Source organism: Aphis gossypii, chromosome 1 (genome assembly GCF_020184175.1).
Source record: "Aphis gossypii isolate Hap1 chromosome 1, ASM2018417v2, whole genome shotgun sequence".
Lineage (NCBI taxonomy): Eukaryota > Metazoa > Arthropoda > Insecta > Hemiptera > Aphididae > Aphis > Aphis gossypii.
In genome coordinates, this window is record NC_065530.1 from 40,460,582 (window position 1) to 40,479,604 (window position 19,023).

Sequence of the window (19,023 nt, forward strand, 5' to 3'; positions counted from 1 at the left end):
AAATTATGTTTTTATTTTTTACTTATTGTCCAATTTTTCTAAATATTTTCATAGATATAAAAAATTATAGATGTTTGCATTTTTAACAACCAACATATATATTTTAAGAATTAAAAAAATAATCAGAAATTATTATATTATATATTTTTTAATTATTTTAAAAGCAAGTTTTATTGTTTCAAGTAGTTTAGTTGATCAAAAATATACACATCTATAATTTATTATATTTATGAAAATAAAAAAAATGTACCTATATATTGTAATATAATTACTCATAGGTACCTATAAATAATATAATAATTATATAAACGTATTTTATCACTAAAAGGCGATGATAGATAGAAAATACACACATCATGGTAAAATCAATACAATCATAAAGCTCGGTTCAGAATCTAAAAATTATTCAAGGTTTATTTAATTTGAGTGTTTTAAATGAACAATATTTTAGATATAGGTGTAAAACCCTAGTGCCATTAGTATTCTGGCAATAATCCATGGCTGCACGACATATATAGTGTATAAATCTGAAAACGTTAACATTGAAACTGTATTTGAACGTGTAGTCTAATAATCGTGATTCTGTAATCTGTATATTGAGTATTTTATATGCACACAATGTGGTGTACACCCCTTTGGTTTCAAAACAAAATAAAATCTTATAACGCCATGATAGGACGTCATTGCACGGTTTCACAATAATAAATCACTTTACATATATATCTACCAGGTATATCGCGTAGTTTGATTTAATTTATGTTTTACTTTTCGACAACGACAACGAGAAAATATTTCGAATAAAGTACAATAATTATTATGTCGTCGACAACAATATCCATTATACGATTGTTAACAATTTAATTACGAGCTCAGGAAATGAGTTTTCGTACAAATTAAAAACAATTTATTTTCGCAATTTATTAAGACAATTAAATACATATACATTTTAATTCAAACAAATTTTTATGGGTTATAATAATAAGTAGTGACAACAGTTTTTGATAAAGTTAAATTGTTGATATTTTGTGTAATATAATTGAATATTATTAGCCTTGAACACGATCGTATTTTGAAATTTTTCAAAAGAAAAATCAAAGAAAAAAATAACACAAAGAAACTTATTAAATTTGTTAAAAATCAATTTCCCGAAGTACCTTATCTCAATTTATCCCATTTCGAATTTCTGTAAAATTGGTTTTACGCATAAAGCCATTTTAACTGAACCTATTCGATATGAATATTGTTTTCGAATTTGGTTGACACTAAAAGAAAAGTATTCCATTAGTTATATTTAAATTTACAAAACGTATTTATATCAATAATATTATTTATAATAGCATAAATTTCTATTAAAAAAGTAGAAATACCCAAATTAATTAAATATTTTTAAATATGAGTAGTGCAACTACTAGTAAGTTATATTCTATTAAAATATAATTATTATTGTTATTATTTATTTTAATGATTTTTTTTGGATTACTAGACAGTGCTTGTGTATTTTAACTATAATATAAGAACAGTTACCTAGTGTGCCATATCAAATAAATCTATTTTATTCATTTATCTTAGTTTTAGTATTTAGAATAATATATATATATATATATAATACATATACTTATTATGCTTTGTTGCATAAATATAAAGCGGTTAACCATCAGTAACACCTTTTGCCGGTTTTCAGCGTCCATTAAAATATTTTTATTTGAGTTTGCGAAACGAGTTGTGTTGTTGACTTTGGCGTGCATAGACTTTTAAATGTAGAAAAAACTTTTTTTATTCATAATTTCTATTTGAAGTTTATAATAGAAAATATTATTACGCTCTAGGTAGGTACCAGGTAATACAAAGAAAATACATTTAATATAATATTGTTTACATGGATTTAAATTAATATTTTCATGGTACTTTGGAATTATGTAATTCCAAAAGCTAAAAGGGAATCATTTTTAAAACAAAACATTTTCTTACGAGAAAATTGTATAATTTAAACAAGTAATTGACAAATTTTCCAGGTCTATCCAACATAATAATATTGTATGCTGCAGGTTTAAAGAACAATTGTATTACTATTATTATTACGATTGATTATCATTCCTATTATCATGCATTAATATAGTATAGTCTACAAGCGTATATAAAAAGAAAAAAATAAGCCATTGCAAAATGAATAAAACAATATGGATGTATAGAAAAATTGAAAAATATATGTGTAAAAATGAATTTTGTATTTCATCAATCGATACGATTTTTCATATCATGGATACACCACGTCATGTATAAAATACTATAATAACGATAAAAACAATTACGTCTTATGGTCCCGTTGTTTTATATTGCCATTCTTAGAGCGCTCTTCACTCGCATACTCAACAATTGCACATATATATTTATATAATATACTTGACAATCCGTTTCTCTGCGAAATGATCCCGTGATCCAAAACACTTGTATTTTTTTTTCATCTCTTTGACTACACGAATACTTTGCCGTACAACGTGTAATGATGGTGTCTTACTCTTGGGAATAATTGAAACACGAAATGATTACCTCTTGACCTTTTGCTTATATGACCAGAAATACGCTTCGAACACACACATTATACTAAATATAAGCACTCACCATGCACAGTATCGACAAAGAACATAAAGCACTAAAGCTCTACACATATTATTCTCTTTCTAATTAAAAATAACCAAAAGATACATAACATACATTGCTTCTATTAGTCTGTATTCTGTAAACATTATACGGTTACCGATAGTTTTTCTTATCAAGCAAATTAATAATTGGTACTCAAATATTGTTATTTTCAGATTATTTATTTTATTATGATGATCCAATGACTCAAAATGAGATAGAAATAATGAATAAATGGTGATTTTTTTCTATCGGATTATATTTCAATTAAATTCAATTATACCCAATTAATTATTATTTTACCAACACGTTTTATTGCAGATGATTATTATAAAATCCGAATATTTAAGTTACATCAACGACCAAACAGTAAAATATATAAAAATTAATTATAATAATAATATTTAATGATATACTATGTATACTGTAATAAAATAAGATATATCACAAAACAGAGATAATATTTTATACAATGATTTCGAATGTTTCCAGATATTTTTATCATCCTAATATTTATATATAAGTATAAAATTTTTATTGCTATCATCATATATTAAATATCTAAACTCTAAATTTTGAAACATACCAATGCCAATACCTTTCTTATTCTAGTCTATAGATAGGTTAAACATTTATTAACCAATAAATTCTCGAAATGTACTATATCATCATTATAACAATATATTATTGTAAACCATAAAGTCAAATGATATTATTGTTGACTACACACACACACATACACAAAATAAAAAATATCATTAGTATTATATTATTACATTTTAAATGTTAGTGAACTGAAATAAGAACTATTTCTTTTAATTTTGTATTAATGAACGTTGTGTAATTATTGTGCATAAAATATTTTACTGTAAGTAATTTGAAAAATTATAAACGAGACTGAACTAAAAGCTACACTCAATTTTTGAAAATATACGAAATTTCAACCTTTGAATATATAGAATATACAAATAGATACTCTTGATTTTGAGTAAGTACACATTCGTAGAGCATTTTTGAGTAATTGAAAACTCGTTGGAAAAATGTTTATTAAAAATAACAGGTCAGTACATTACACAATACCAAACTGGAATATATTTGCAAACTATTAATTTTAATACCTACATTTATTTTTTATTTTATATTATTAATATTTATGATAAAAACGATTCTATGATTAACTAATAATTATTTTAAAATTATAAAGCTACGAGGCTGTTATTTTCGTTTTCATTTTGAAGTTGATATACGTTATATAATTAGCATATTATGCAAATTAAGATAATTTTAAACTAAAAACAATCGATAAGAGTCGAACGAATGATATTATTATAAATAACTTGTCTACCGAGGAAATATGAGAATTAGTTTAATATATTGCGTAATATATTTTTTCTTCCCCTCCAGAATTGCCGTTGCTAAGATAAAATACTAATAATAATCGAGAGAACTCCGCGAATATTTAAGGGTATAAATCATTCGAAGACAAAACTTTAATAATTTAATAATAAAACATATAACAGTTATACCTATAAGAACAATTTTAATTAACAGTTCACTGCGTGTAGACTGTAGACAAACGTTTCTCCGATTAGATCGTATTTAATTTGTGGGTATAGGCGTCTAAATTGTATTCTCTTAGTTTCACTCTCTATTTACTACAGTATTTCTGTTTTACTCCTTACTCGCGTATAAAGGACCGGAGATTGGCGAACAGTTGGCGCACGTGAATTATTTTATAAGACATCTGTGGGGTAGGACTCATGCGTCGTAATAGAAATAATAACAATAATAATAATAATAACAATCATAATTATTTCCCTTTTACGTAATTGGGCGCATGTTGTGTACTTACGGCGAGTGGATAACGACTTCATTACACATATTTCACAAGTTGTATAGACAGAGGTCTTTAATGGATGGTGATAACGGTTTCACACAACACATTATTATGTACACATCCATGTTTAAGAAGTGTTATTGACGGCCCATTAAAAAAAAAAATATAAAAAACAATGCTGTTTACGCCCTCATACGAATCTTTTTTAGTAAATTCATCCTCTTGACAAATGACTAAACAAAGACGTCGATAAATCATTACATCAAATATACTAATATATAGGCAAAGAAGGTACCCATAATATTATAAGATAAACAAATTGATACTTTTAAAATTAATAATATAATAATTATTCGAAATTTGATTTAGATATACCTAGCGAAATTTAAAAAAAAATATTTTGTTACGGAATATAAAATTAAAAATGTTACTTTCACTGTAAAATCTAAAAAAAACTTCGATAAAAACAATAAAAATAATACACAAATATTTTTTCAGTGTTGTTTTATAATATAGATTTAAACTATATAAAAGAGGAAAAAAATACGAAAAACTTCAATAATTTTGAAGCAATACAATGTTTGTCATTAAAAGAATCTGCCTGTATATTATCAACGCTACATCCTGTGAAATACATTATGTAACTATAATGCACAACTGCAAGTGCACAAAGAGCTAGTATTAAAGACGTGAAAAAACGGCAAAGGATTTATCTTGTAACTATACTTGAGATTTTATTAAATTCAATACATAAGAATAAGGAGAAATATCATATTGTTGCATTTATACTACATGTCTATATGGATGTATGCGTACTTGCGTGAGTGCCTATAGCGAGTGTATAGAACGTATATGTGTATAACGACTATAATCCGAGCAAAATCTCAATTTTTAGGGGAGAAAAGTTCGGATTATATAGGCACGTGAACAATAATCCGAGATAACCATCGAGTTCCCCTACTAATCAAATTTAAATCAATATTTGCTGTAATATGACAGACTATATTATAATTAAAATAATATATATATATATATATATATATATATATATATATATATAATGATGATAATAATAATAATAATAATAAAACTAAATATAAATCTAAAACATAAAATCATTATATGTTAGGTATGTTGAAATTGTTTCTGTTTTTATATTAATTATACCTATATCTTATTTAAAATTGATGAATTTCAATACATATGTAGTCATTGATTTTGTCGATATTAATATAAAATTCGATAAACAAATGCAATTATTAGACAATGAAAAAAATTATACATATTTGCCCATATTTATAATTTTGCTAAACTTTATTTATATTAACTATAATAAAATGCATTTTAAATAATTATTATACTGTATTAAACTATTAAATTTTAAATAGGTCTAGGTCCGATCTTGGAAAATTCTATAAATGGTACCTATATATTTTATTAATTATTAAAATGTATGAAACTCTTATAAATTTTAACGTTGATTATCATAATTTTGGAGTTTTTTGGCTAGCACCTTAACCATGATATAATAAGATGATAAAACTGGAACAGAATATTACAAAAAGCAGTGAACACAAATTAATTTAATCAAAAGACAAAACAATTTTAAAATAATACAATACGATATTGTATTAGGACTAACAATGACAAATAAATGTCCGATATGTATGTTATCGTTTTTCATGCTTTCGTCGGATACGGGTTAACGTACATTATTTTTATTATTGTAATATTTATGTTTTTCGAAATCGACATAAAGTCACGTACTAGCAAAAATCATTCTATAAGCACTGTCGTGACCTCTGACACAGATCCTTCGTGTGCAATGTGCATATTATAATATAGAAATTCTGAACAAATCCTGGTGGGCGTGTGAAGTTCGCGACAGTGGCGGCAGACTTAACTTGCGGGTATAATATATATATGTGTGTGTGTGTGTGTGTGTGTGTATATGTACGCTCGCAAGTGTATACGGCGAGTGGACACTTCGACCTTGTCACCGAAGAAGAAGAAGAAGGACCCTTTTTGTTGTCAGGACGTTATTGGCGCCTCATAGTCCCGCCAACATTACGCACGCACACACATATAATGTTTTTTTATTCTATGGACTGATTATTATTTATATACAAATATAATGTATAGAAAAAAAAATATATAATGTTTTTTTTATGAAGACAGTGCGACGGCGACAGAGTTCTTTATGTGCTCGAATGATTATTTTTAGTTTTATACATTATTATACATTATTTCAAAACTTAAACTTTCTGAAGTACGCACAACCGAAATAGGTGACCTACGACGAACAGACTTTATTACCACATACCATGGGTGACTAGAAAATATAAATCGGCAAAAGTTATACGGTAATAAATAAGTTTTATACTAGAAACTATAATATTTAGAAATGGTACAAACTACAATACTATATTTTACGAATATTTAGTTCAATTTTTTAAAGTCTTAAATTAAACAAATATAATAATTTAAAGTAATACCTGTTACCTATGTGTACGTATAACTTTATACTGGCCTTATACATTACGTGTAATGGGTTTACTTATAAATGGATATTTCATAAATCAACACAAAAGTTTATAGAGAAAAAAATTAAGTTAATTAATTACAATGGAGTTGTATTGAATACAGGTGTGTGTAAATATATTTTAAGACCATAAAGTAAAAGAGTAAATAATGTACGTTACATAACGAGTGCTTAATTTATATGAAAGAACCCATAATATGGGTTTAGGTGGTTTTAAATTGTTTTACTCTGGTTCATGTTTGAAAAATATATTTCTTTCAAAGCTTAAGTATAACGATACAGATAAATACTACGTATTTTATACAGATACCCAATATTATCATATTTAGTGTAATAATATATTACAGAAATATAATACAATTATTAATTAGTTTACACTTGAATATGCAATAATGCCTATACATTTTTAATCGAATTTACTCAAAAATATATTGTAAAGTACTTAATAATTAAATTGTTACCTTCCATTCGATACATTCTTGAATAATATATAGCATGAATTATAAAAAAATAAAGCGAAGTTCAGTTTAAAATTGCTGAACGGAGAATTTCACTATTAATAAAATAATAAGCAATCAAATGAGTAAATACTATAATGCATATCTAAACACAAGTAATAAGTAAACACGTGCAAATATGTGCAAATATTGTGAACTTTTGAATAAAACAATTTATTTTTACGAAAATTGTTTTTCCTCGGTTCGAATGTCAACAGCTGCCTATCGTCGTACATCCAATTCCCAAGAACCATCATATATATATGGATAATAATCGACGGCGGTATGGTGGCAAGGGAGCGGTCGTTTTGCTACTAACAATAACGACTTTGGAGGGATACGAATATATACGACATACACACAATAGGTCACGTGAAACAAAAATAAAAATAAAAAAATTATACATTTTCATTATCCCTCTACGATCGTGGGGGGACGCGAGGATGGCAAAAAACAAGTCGTCGTCAGTAATAAAATGGTTATTAATTTAGTTCATTGGACCGAGCGAATTCCATAGCGCATACTCACACATACACACACATTATATAACGTTATATAATAAACAGGGGCTCGTCGTTTGTCGAAGGAAACTTTTCAGGGCTATAAACACATTTTGCCCGTCACAAAACGACTACACGGTTAATGCGTTTCCTCGTAATTTCAAGGGACGTCGTATAACAATAATAATTTTGGTAATGTCAAGGAACTCCTTTTCCACTCTCCGTACATTGCGAGAGTTCGTACATCGCGTATGTGTATTGACGTAATAAAAGAGATCGGACGGAAATGATGACTCAATACATGACGGGACATCACGACCATCTTCGTCGAACTGTTTTCTATTGAGAATATCGAAATAAACATTTATGGTGGGGTGGAAGTAGAATATATGTTATAATATACGCCATTTGTAAAAGCATATGATATATACTTATATATATATATATATTGTACAAAACATAATACCTATCTTAAAGGTTATTACCAAAAAATCAGTGTCTGTTTACACTTTACACACAATAATACTAAGAAATATAGACAACTTTACTGTTCTATAGTTATTTGTGAAAAGAATCCAGACGCGGTTATCCAATTTAATGAAAATTAAAAGTATGTTGAAAAAATATATAAATATTATAATATATTCTATATAGTATATAGGTTGATAATATTAATTATAATATTATGTTATAGTTATAGTACCTATTGATAATTAATAATTAATTATTATAAAAATTAAATGTAATTTTAATTATCAAACTTTAAAAAGTAGAGTAAAAACAATCGATAGATTCATATCAAAATACCTTAAATAAATATTGATAATTAATTATTTATATTAAGTACCTTATATAGATAAGATAAAGTATTGTGCGTGAAAAAATGTTGTCACTTAATATCATAAAAAAAATTCTATATGTAGTAATAAAAGTCTTTAAAGCATATTTAAAAATTATGAACAAGGTGAATAATTAATTAAAATACATTATAATTGTATTGTTTTACATGAAATGAATTAAGCATTTCACTATGCAATATATTTATATATTTTACTAAAATACTATTAACGTGTAAATTTACTTTACTTTAGGTATCATTTTAGATTAAAACATTGTTAATAATTAATATATAATAGAAAATTAAAAAATTAAATAAACATTAATATTAGGTATTTTATTTTTTTATTATTTGTAACTAAATATTTTTATTTTGTTCATGTATAAGTATACATTTATCAAAAATAAAAAATAGTACAATGACTGATCGAAAAATATAATAATTAAGATTAACTAGATATTTGGAGGCAAATATTAAAATACTAAAATATGAGATTCGTTATTCGCATTACTTTTAAATAATTTGCAATAATCCCTAAAATAATTATATCATAAAATATTCGAAACAGGCTAACCCAAGTTGGGTCGACCACTGTTTTATTTTTAAATGTACAACATTAAGTATAAAAGTTATTCATTAATTAATTATAATTACTGTGTGAAAACAAGGTTTTTAAATAGTAACTTAGTTATTATAAATTTTCACGCTCTGACTTGAGTACAATAAAAAAGGCCATTTATTAATTTTACTAAACGCATTAATTAAATAATGTATGTTGTATGGTATAATATAACATGTTCATTATGTTAACCTTCCTGGCTACCTCTCAAACATTACTTTGGAATTAATAAAAAAAAAAAAAACAATCCATATTTTTTTTAAACATTATATTAGATTCAGCAGATATCATATTATATTAATAATACATTGGTAGCTGTGAGACTGTGACGTAATTTGTCAAACAATATCAACATCACGATGATTCGAGACGGCGATGGTTTTCGTGATGAATCGATTGGACGTCGAGAAGCCTTTGACAGGCATATAATAATTATAGAGTTCGGAGACAGGTCAATGGTGGATGTACTGATGGTGGGGGTAGAGGCGACTTCGGAGAGCACCGGTGACTTTAATTAAACGTGATTTCTAAACGTACCAAGAGCGCGCGAAAATACTGTACAGCGGCGGCGGAGGCAGCAAGTGTTTGTCGGTATTGTACACGACCAGGGACGGCAAAAGCTAATTAACCCTAAAACGGGAAAAGGTCGTATTTTCTCGTACACCGATCGTAAATCGGACCGCACGAGACTATTTTTTCACGCAGTGTTAGTACTGAAAATAAAATTAAGAGTTTGTATGTACAGTGACAGGAAAACTATTACAGATGCATGACTACAATAAAATAATAATATGCTAAAAGCAAGTTTCGTATGGATTTATAGTTTATATTTTTTTTTACCAAATCCGTAGAAAATGAAATCTCGCTATACTCGCCGCGCACGCACTTACCACTGCCACCATCACCACCACGGTAGTAGTCTTCACTGCCTACGTAGGTATATGTATATTGCATACAATAATATATATTTATTAATAATATACGCAAAGGCGCCGCACACAGATGTGCCGCCCTTCAGAACCGTTGTGCATAAATCACTTAGCGCACTTGCAAAGGACTCGCCCGCGAACTTACACAGGACGGGACGGTCTTCGAACCATATGACACATATATGTATAAAACAGAAAATCGCTTTGAGCTGGGTGCTCGAGGGAGGAAACATCGTCAAAGGCTGGGTCGCGAATAATTTATGCGTGACAGTTTCGATTTCTAACGACTGACTATGTAGCTGCTACACGTCTGTATATTATACACCTATAGCGGCGATGTGAATTATTCGGAGACAAATCAAAGTCCACGTAAAGATTATAAATAACTACGCTTTGACTACGATAAACGACTATATGAAGTTACGATCGCATTTCGTGGAGTGAATATATACCTACTTTATTAGACGATTATAGAGATTGCATCCGAATCGAGTGGTATTAAAATTATCGTAGTTGTATAATATGCATGATTTATATAATTTATTTACTTTACATTTATTTTTCATTTATCATAAACATTGCGTTTATTTTGTTTTAAAAATTATGTAAGATCAGTTTTAGGTTTAATTTTTATGAATTTGCTTTAAACGAAAATAAATATTTTTTAGCAATTATTGTTAAGTTATTTATTTATCATCAAATAAAGTATAACAAATAGATAAATGGCACAAATGAATCATACCTAAATACGATTAAAAAAAAAAATGTTATTTCATTTTAGGAAATAATAATAAAAAGATTAAAGTGACATTTTTATATTCCCAGCTTTTTATATTTGTAGCCAGATAGTGTAGTAACTTAATATTTTTAGTTATCAATATAATGGTAGATTAAATAATGATAAGTAAAACTATACTAATAAAATTTTTATCCAATCTAAAAACTTATATATTTGGCATTATGTTATTCAAATGCGTTGTTTATTTCAAATACTGCTATTTTACAACTTAATACGATGAGGTACAGATAATAATATTTATTATTTTAATGTATACTTAGCGCTCGTTAACAGAGAAAAAAAACAAAATACGAAAAAAAGATGTCTTACATACACACATTATTGTTATTATAAAAACATTCTGCTGCCGCAGCGTAAAAGTAAACGGCGTATAATATTATAAATTATATAAAAACCCTTAGTCTGCTATTTTAGCACACCCAAGTCCGACAACTTTATACATACCTATTGACCTTTGTATATAACATACGATATTCGTAAACGATCCGATCGCTATTTTTTTGTTTTTATTTCTTTAATTATTTTACACTTTTACGGCGAGCATACGATGATCGCATCTCGATGGTTTTCAAAGGAAATAATATACGCAAGGTTTGTTTTTTGCTTTTGTTATCAATATTGCGTCGTTGTTGACATTATAAATTCATCTTTGTTGTCCAAATGAAAAATATTATCCGGTTAATATTGCTTATGAAAAAAAATAGAACAAAACAAAATGATTTAACGCATCTCTTTTCTTTACAGCGAATGGTTGAAAGTCGATGTAGTTGATCCAACGAAGCGTTTCCTTCGCAATTATACAAATACAAATCTTTAGCATTATTTGTTTTTACGTATACAAAAAGTAGTTTAATAATGGATAAATGCCATGTTATATAGGTACTTGTACTAATGATGATAACGATCCGACAATTCAATTATAATCATTGGGAATACTATAAAAATGAACTCCGAACCCAAACATTGTGATAATACGTAGAGAAAGTTTTTACGGCTCTATACATCTATATATAATATTATATACCTATACATTTAATTTATAAATAATATATAAAGTACACAATTAATACTTTGTAAACCTCGCAATTCAACTTTAAAACAATTTGTAAGGTTAAACAAAAAGGTCACTAAAACCTACACTGCAGTGGCAACTACAAAACTTCTGGCAATAATCGAGTAGGTACAAGAGATATTATACATTTGGTTTTTCATACTATATACACCTATATACCGTGTATATATGGGAAGAGTGAAATAACTTTGAAACAAACTACACTAACGTCTTCAATTTAAAGGTTTGTCGACGGCACATTATATATATCGTCTTTTAATTTCATATATAATAATTGAGTTCAACCCAAATATTTTTGTTTGATTAGTATTATAGAATAATATAGATCTTAGTGTTATGTTCTGAAGTGTCATCACTAGGTGACTTCTTCACTCACGCTTCCTGATTCTTTACCTTCGTCAAATTTGTTTTTCATACCGCTCTTAACTTTGCATATTTTATATAAATAAAAGTAGTTTATTTAATATTTGACATGTTATATATTATAATATTACTCAAATATATTCAATCCATTCGTTAACTTTATGAAAAATGTTAATATATATTTTTTACTTAATGTTGTTATATGCTATAGTAAGTATTATCATCTAAGTATTTAATAATAATTAATTTGCGAGGTAAGTATTTTATTAATCACTAACAATCCCTTCCATAAATATAGCACAAGTAAATGTTCATAAACATTTCTATATTGTACAAAGTGCATTTAATGCTGTTTTTAAATACTAAGTAGGTACTTATCTATATATTTGATTTCAAGATCAGAACCAGAACGCCTCCTTTTTAAATAATTATAAAAAAATGTTGTAGGTCTACAATTTTAATATTAAATAAACTATTTGTAACTACAATTTTAAGCTATTGAAGTTTAATCAAACGGATTTATAGCAAACGTTCCAGAACTTTAACAGAGAATCTCACTTTTATTTCCATTTTACTCTTTTTAAAAAAAAAAACTTTAAATATTCTTATGAATGAAAATTTCGAAAAAATTAAGAAAGTATTCTTCCATCCATAATTGAAATAGATATTTCTATGTATGCCATAATCATAAATGTTTCTAACCATAGGTAATTTAAATTGAAAAATTAAAGGAAAAATCCTTTATAATGTATTATGCATTAATAACGATTAAATATAAGTATAGAAATTCGGGTAGGAATGCTACTAGTTTTTCTACTTGTTTAACGAGTAACAATGAGCGAATGTAATCATTTTCACGGATAGGTACTGCCATAAAATGTTTCAACTATTATTTAGTATACTCGGTTTGTAATAGAACTTATACCGAACTATCATAATAATAATTTATGGATATAATATTATTTACTCATATTAACATATAGACTTTTACCGATAAGGAAAATCAAAAACTATAAAAAAAATATTTATTAGATACAAAATATATAATACGATACATATTATAATAAACTTTATAATATAGTAACTATTGTACAAAACTATAACGAACAATATACCGACGTCAAAGTGTACGTTAGCGTAGTCATTAGACAGCAATGTATAAGTATATAAAATGTATATATTTGATAAGTACGAGTATAATATATATACAGTCAATCGTGTTAGTCATATGGCGCGTAACGTCGTATCACGAATGCATATATAATATTATATACGACGGTTTTCGAGTCCGACAAAAGGAGTATGAGATATATATATATATATATATATCAACTACCCTCTGCGTGAGAGGTACACGCGTTTATATATATATATAGGAAACCGGGATAGGCAATCGAATTATACGCCCAAGGGATGAGAACAAATTTACATGGCTTTGATCCGCATCCCACATTCTAAACACGTACGGCACTCCGCAAACTTTGCCCCAGCCTTCATGTCCTATCCACCCCTACAGAGGTTAATGATTTTGGCACGAGTACACGAGTAATTCTTGTTTATTTATTTTTATTTTTTCATGCTAGTGCAAAGAAAAAAGAAGAAAAAAACGGCGATGGCACGAACGCGGTGTGCATTCGATTTCCAAGACTTTATTCGGTAAACAAGACGAGAACGGAACATAGGTAGTGCCATATAAATCAAAAGGATGTTGTTTCGCAAAAATGGGAAAAGCGGTTGGAAAAAAAATTTCCCACACCCGTATGATTTATACAAGCTCTCCTGCACGATTGGGGATCTGGCGCCTCCCCCAGTGACTTATTTATCGTATTTTAACCGACACCTGACGTCTTAGCAAATGCCCCGTGTTGCTGTTTTTTTTTTTTTTTTTTACAAAAGTTACAGAAATAACCACAAAAAAGTACCCGAAATGATAGTCTATTATTCATAGCCGGTCCCTTCGCAAATCGTCCAGGGGTATACATTATTTTTTTCCGCATGCACATAGGTACCTATATAATATATAGTATATATTATAATATTATAAGATTCACATTCTATGTACACATGTACTGAATTGGCAGGTATATTGAACGTAAAAATAATAATGTTATAATAAATGTGATAAGTATATTATCAAAATATTATATATTTTATTCACAGCCACAGGTTTGAAGGTATATATATTATTATATAAATAATTTTGACTGACAGGTCAAATAAAAAGACGAACAAATATGAAGAGTTTATATTATGTTTGATTAAGCAATGAATGTGATATAATAATATACTACCTATTATATTTTATTTTTTTTATTATTAATTTAAAAATAACTCAGAATTCTACAAAGAAAAGTTTTTCACGTGTGTTAAAGTTCACACAAGGCATTTTTTTCTTGAAGGGTGGTTTATAATATTCTAAAGCTTCAAAACAGTATATATGCAGTGTCGTTCATCACATCATGTATCCCTAGGCACAGAATTGCACATTTAAAAAACGATGTACTGAAAGTATAAATCATTTTTTGCAAAGAACATTTATTTTTCAACAAACGTTAGGTATATATTATAAAATATATAATAAATAAAAATATATAATTATATATACGTAAAAAAAAAACAAGAAGATAAACGTTTAACGAACGTATTTTCTCAACACGCATGCATATATGATTGGAAGTTATCATAACTTAGAGTAAGACGCTATATTAGGTCAAGAAATTGTTGAATATTTTCATAGCTTAATATCAATAATATATAAATACAAATAAATCGCAATAGACTTTTCAATAATAGCCACTCATACGTCTATAAACGTTGTAACTTGAATTTATGTTTTCTTATACGTCATTGAAAATTGTTCAACCAAAACACATAAGATGTACGAATGTACCATGCAATGTCTGTATGTATACACTGAGAGGAAATTATTTATAGTGCATATTATATACATCATACATCCGAATAACATATATTTCTTAGCAACAATAAACTATTCAGTTCCTTAACCGGGTCAATGGTTACATATTAACTATTTTCATGTACCTTTAAGATTACCTTTTAGAAATATAGGTACATAGACCTATTCATGAGAAATATTAACACGTATAAACAGAGTACATAGTAAATAATTAACACTTAGTATAGATACATATAAAATATATAGTAATTTATGGCCGCATACTCGAGTTGATGCACTTGGGACTAACGTTACCGACATTTAGGTACACCTATATGTACACATACCTACTATAAAATGGTTATCTATACTACGACTTACGAGTTGATAGTACAATAGTGAGTGTAAGTGAGGTACCATCGAAATATGAATACAATAATGTTTGATTACAACTAACTGCTGACAATAGACGCACGTATATTTATAGCTAGGTACGGAATTCTTTTCAATCAGACCCAGTTTATAGTGATATTTATTATATTAGGAAAATGGCGAAAACTCACCACCGCAATCGTTTATTTTATTATCAATCCATCCCAAATAATCCACGCGTTGCGTATAGTAAACTAACACGGAAAGGGGCCACTGACGGCAACAGAAAGAAAAAAACATTAAAACGAGGGAAAACTTTATAGATACGTAAGTAATTCTTCCAAGACGAAGAGCAAAGAAAAAATAAATAGTTGATGTGGTGGGTAGTAGAGACGCTCGTAACTGGGCGGCAGCCTTAGTCGTGGTCCGCCGCGTGAGATCTTCGCGGCTAATGCCAATTATCCCGTATGATGAAGACGAGGAATGGTGGGGGTGCAGAACAATAAATTCTCGAAGAAACTGCTGCTGTTTCCCTGTCATGGAAAACTGTTATCGTTTTTCTGGTGTGTTATTTATCACAAGCATAAAAATGTATATCAACATTTCATAAAAAGTTGTTATCAAAATAAATGATTATATTTACTATACATAATTTTATTATAATCGTATTTACATAAATATGTGCGTAGTTCTAGGTAAAAAGATCCCAAGCTTAAGTTAAAATGTATTTATGTGTAATAGAGAAAGAGAGAATACTTACAATACATTGATTAATAATATAATTAATTTGACAACCATAATCATTTTTTTGTTAATCGTTTATTTTAAAGTATAAATTATTTGTTTTATTTTTAGATTTAACTGGTAATATTATAGTACAAGTAATTTATCAATGTACAAAGTATGAATGGCTAAAAAGTCAATAATTGGTTTGTATTACTTGCATTTCCAAAAGATGTGCTCACACCATGTCCCGCACAGTATTACAATGTAACTAAATAGAAAAAGAATCGTAGAGGAGCAGGCAACAGCGTTATCGTCGTTTTTATTTTACCCCTCTTACAGCACATAAATCCATTATATAATAATTCATAGTCGATGTGTATAAATGTGTACATACATCGTAATCCATAACAATAAAACTTGTATTTTTTATGCAGCTGGGAGAGAAAGAAGAAATAACAAAACGCAAATATCCTATAAGTAGCGTAAAGGTATAATATCTCCGACACGTCAATCCGATTTTAAGCACAACTCTATCTCCATCAGTAATATATTAAATGTATGTATTAAATATTGTATTGATTATACATACAAACAACCTTGTTTTACAGGTGAACCTTAATAGTACTCTTAAATGGATCACATAAACAAATAAACATGATTTCTCATAACTACTACGCTTGATTCTAATATTATTTATTACATTTAAAACAAAAAAATTTAATTTGTTTCAAAACGTTTTTCAAGTTGATATCATATTATTAGATTTAATAAACAAATATAGAAAATAAATTTATAATTCTAAAACCAAAATACATGTATAAGTCTTGAATATTATTACATTATTCTTAAAGAATCATATGGAATAAAATAATGTTAGATGAATACAATCAGTAGCAAAAAGGACCATGTAACTACTAGGTTACTATAAATTATTATTGATGTGCTTTTTACAAACTGAAAAAACAGTTTTTTATTTTCTTATAGTATTGTTTGAAGTACAAAAATATGTTTTTTTATCCAACGTGAAATACCGTACAACGTGAAGTTGTAGGGAAAAATAGAAAAAAAACTGTTCATTACGACGATTTATTGTATGAAATGTGTTATTGTGTTGTTCAACGCCTAGCTTGTTCTTAAATATATAAGTACAGGAGTTTACTGAAGTAAAAAGAAATAACATTTTGGACGCACGACACAAATTGTGAACAGAAATCTAATTCAATAATTTCACGAGATGAAAAATGAATAGGCCACTATATACTACAATAAAATAAAAGTACTTATATGAAAACGTTCGGCTGTCGTAGAGTATGTATAATTTTACGATGCGTCTCGAGTATCGTAACGAAAATAACTGCTAACGAAGGATCTGACACTCAAAATTACTGACCCACTTTTTTGTTGGAGTGAATATTTTTGTAAAATATTGTCATATACGTTTAACATACTATTGGCACCAAAAGTAACAGAAAAAAAAAGTTGTGCTATTTTTGTACGAAAATCGAAAATGTTAAGTTACCTGGTAATGACAAAGTTGAACAAGTTAAAAAGATAAAATTTACTTAAGTTAGTTAAATAAATTCAACCGAGTACCACACAACATAATATATGTTAAAATTAAATTGTTTTTTAATTAATATGTACATTATTTGTATGGATGATAATATGTTTAATGTTATAATGGTTAAATATTAATTTTTTTTTTTTATTTAAACTACAATTATTCAAGATACTTATAAAGCAAGTTTTTTTTTTTTAAATTAACTGGAAAAAATCAAACTATTACATTTTTTTAGTTACAATAAACTTGTTCGTTTAATTAAAAAATTAACTTAAACTTTTTACCAATGCACCCACTTCCCCAATTTTAATTATATAAGTATTTTAATACTATTATTATTACTATTATTACTAATATTACTATATTATTTTAACTATATTATAATTAATATAACAGTGTAAATTTAATCACGGTAATTTATCAATGATAAGATGTATAACAACTACAAATAAATTGTGCAAGGTAAAAAGGTATTTATAATTAAGTGGGTATACGCAATGTCAATAAAAATACGAATAGTGTTTATCAATATTTTTTTACGAATAGGTAGTCAAACAAAAATCACTATTATAAATTATTCCATGATAAAATGTGTACAGAAAATTGTACTTACGCAAAAAAAAAGTATTTTGATTTCATAATTTCATCATAATACACTATATAGTTAGTAATATAATTTACGATGCTTATATTATATTATTACAGACTAGGGAAAAGCGCGGCAGTTTTATTCCGGTTAGGATTTTAATCACAAGAGTCTCTCGTCGTATTTGTAATATACTAAAATATGTTCGCTATTATATACGCTATGCATGAACACAACTTCGATCCATTT

The 19,023-nt window shown here is 27.3% G+C and overlaps 1 protein-coding gene across 4 annotated transcripts in view; it reads right to left on the bottom strand.

Annotated features, from left to right (window-relative positions):
• LOC114120559 (fasciclin-2) overlaps positions 1-19,023 on the bottom strand; it is a 152,226-nt gene that overhangs the window by 57,877 nt on the left and 75,326 nt on the right. The gene's annotated exons all lie outside the window — the stretch shown is intronic.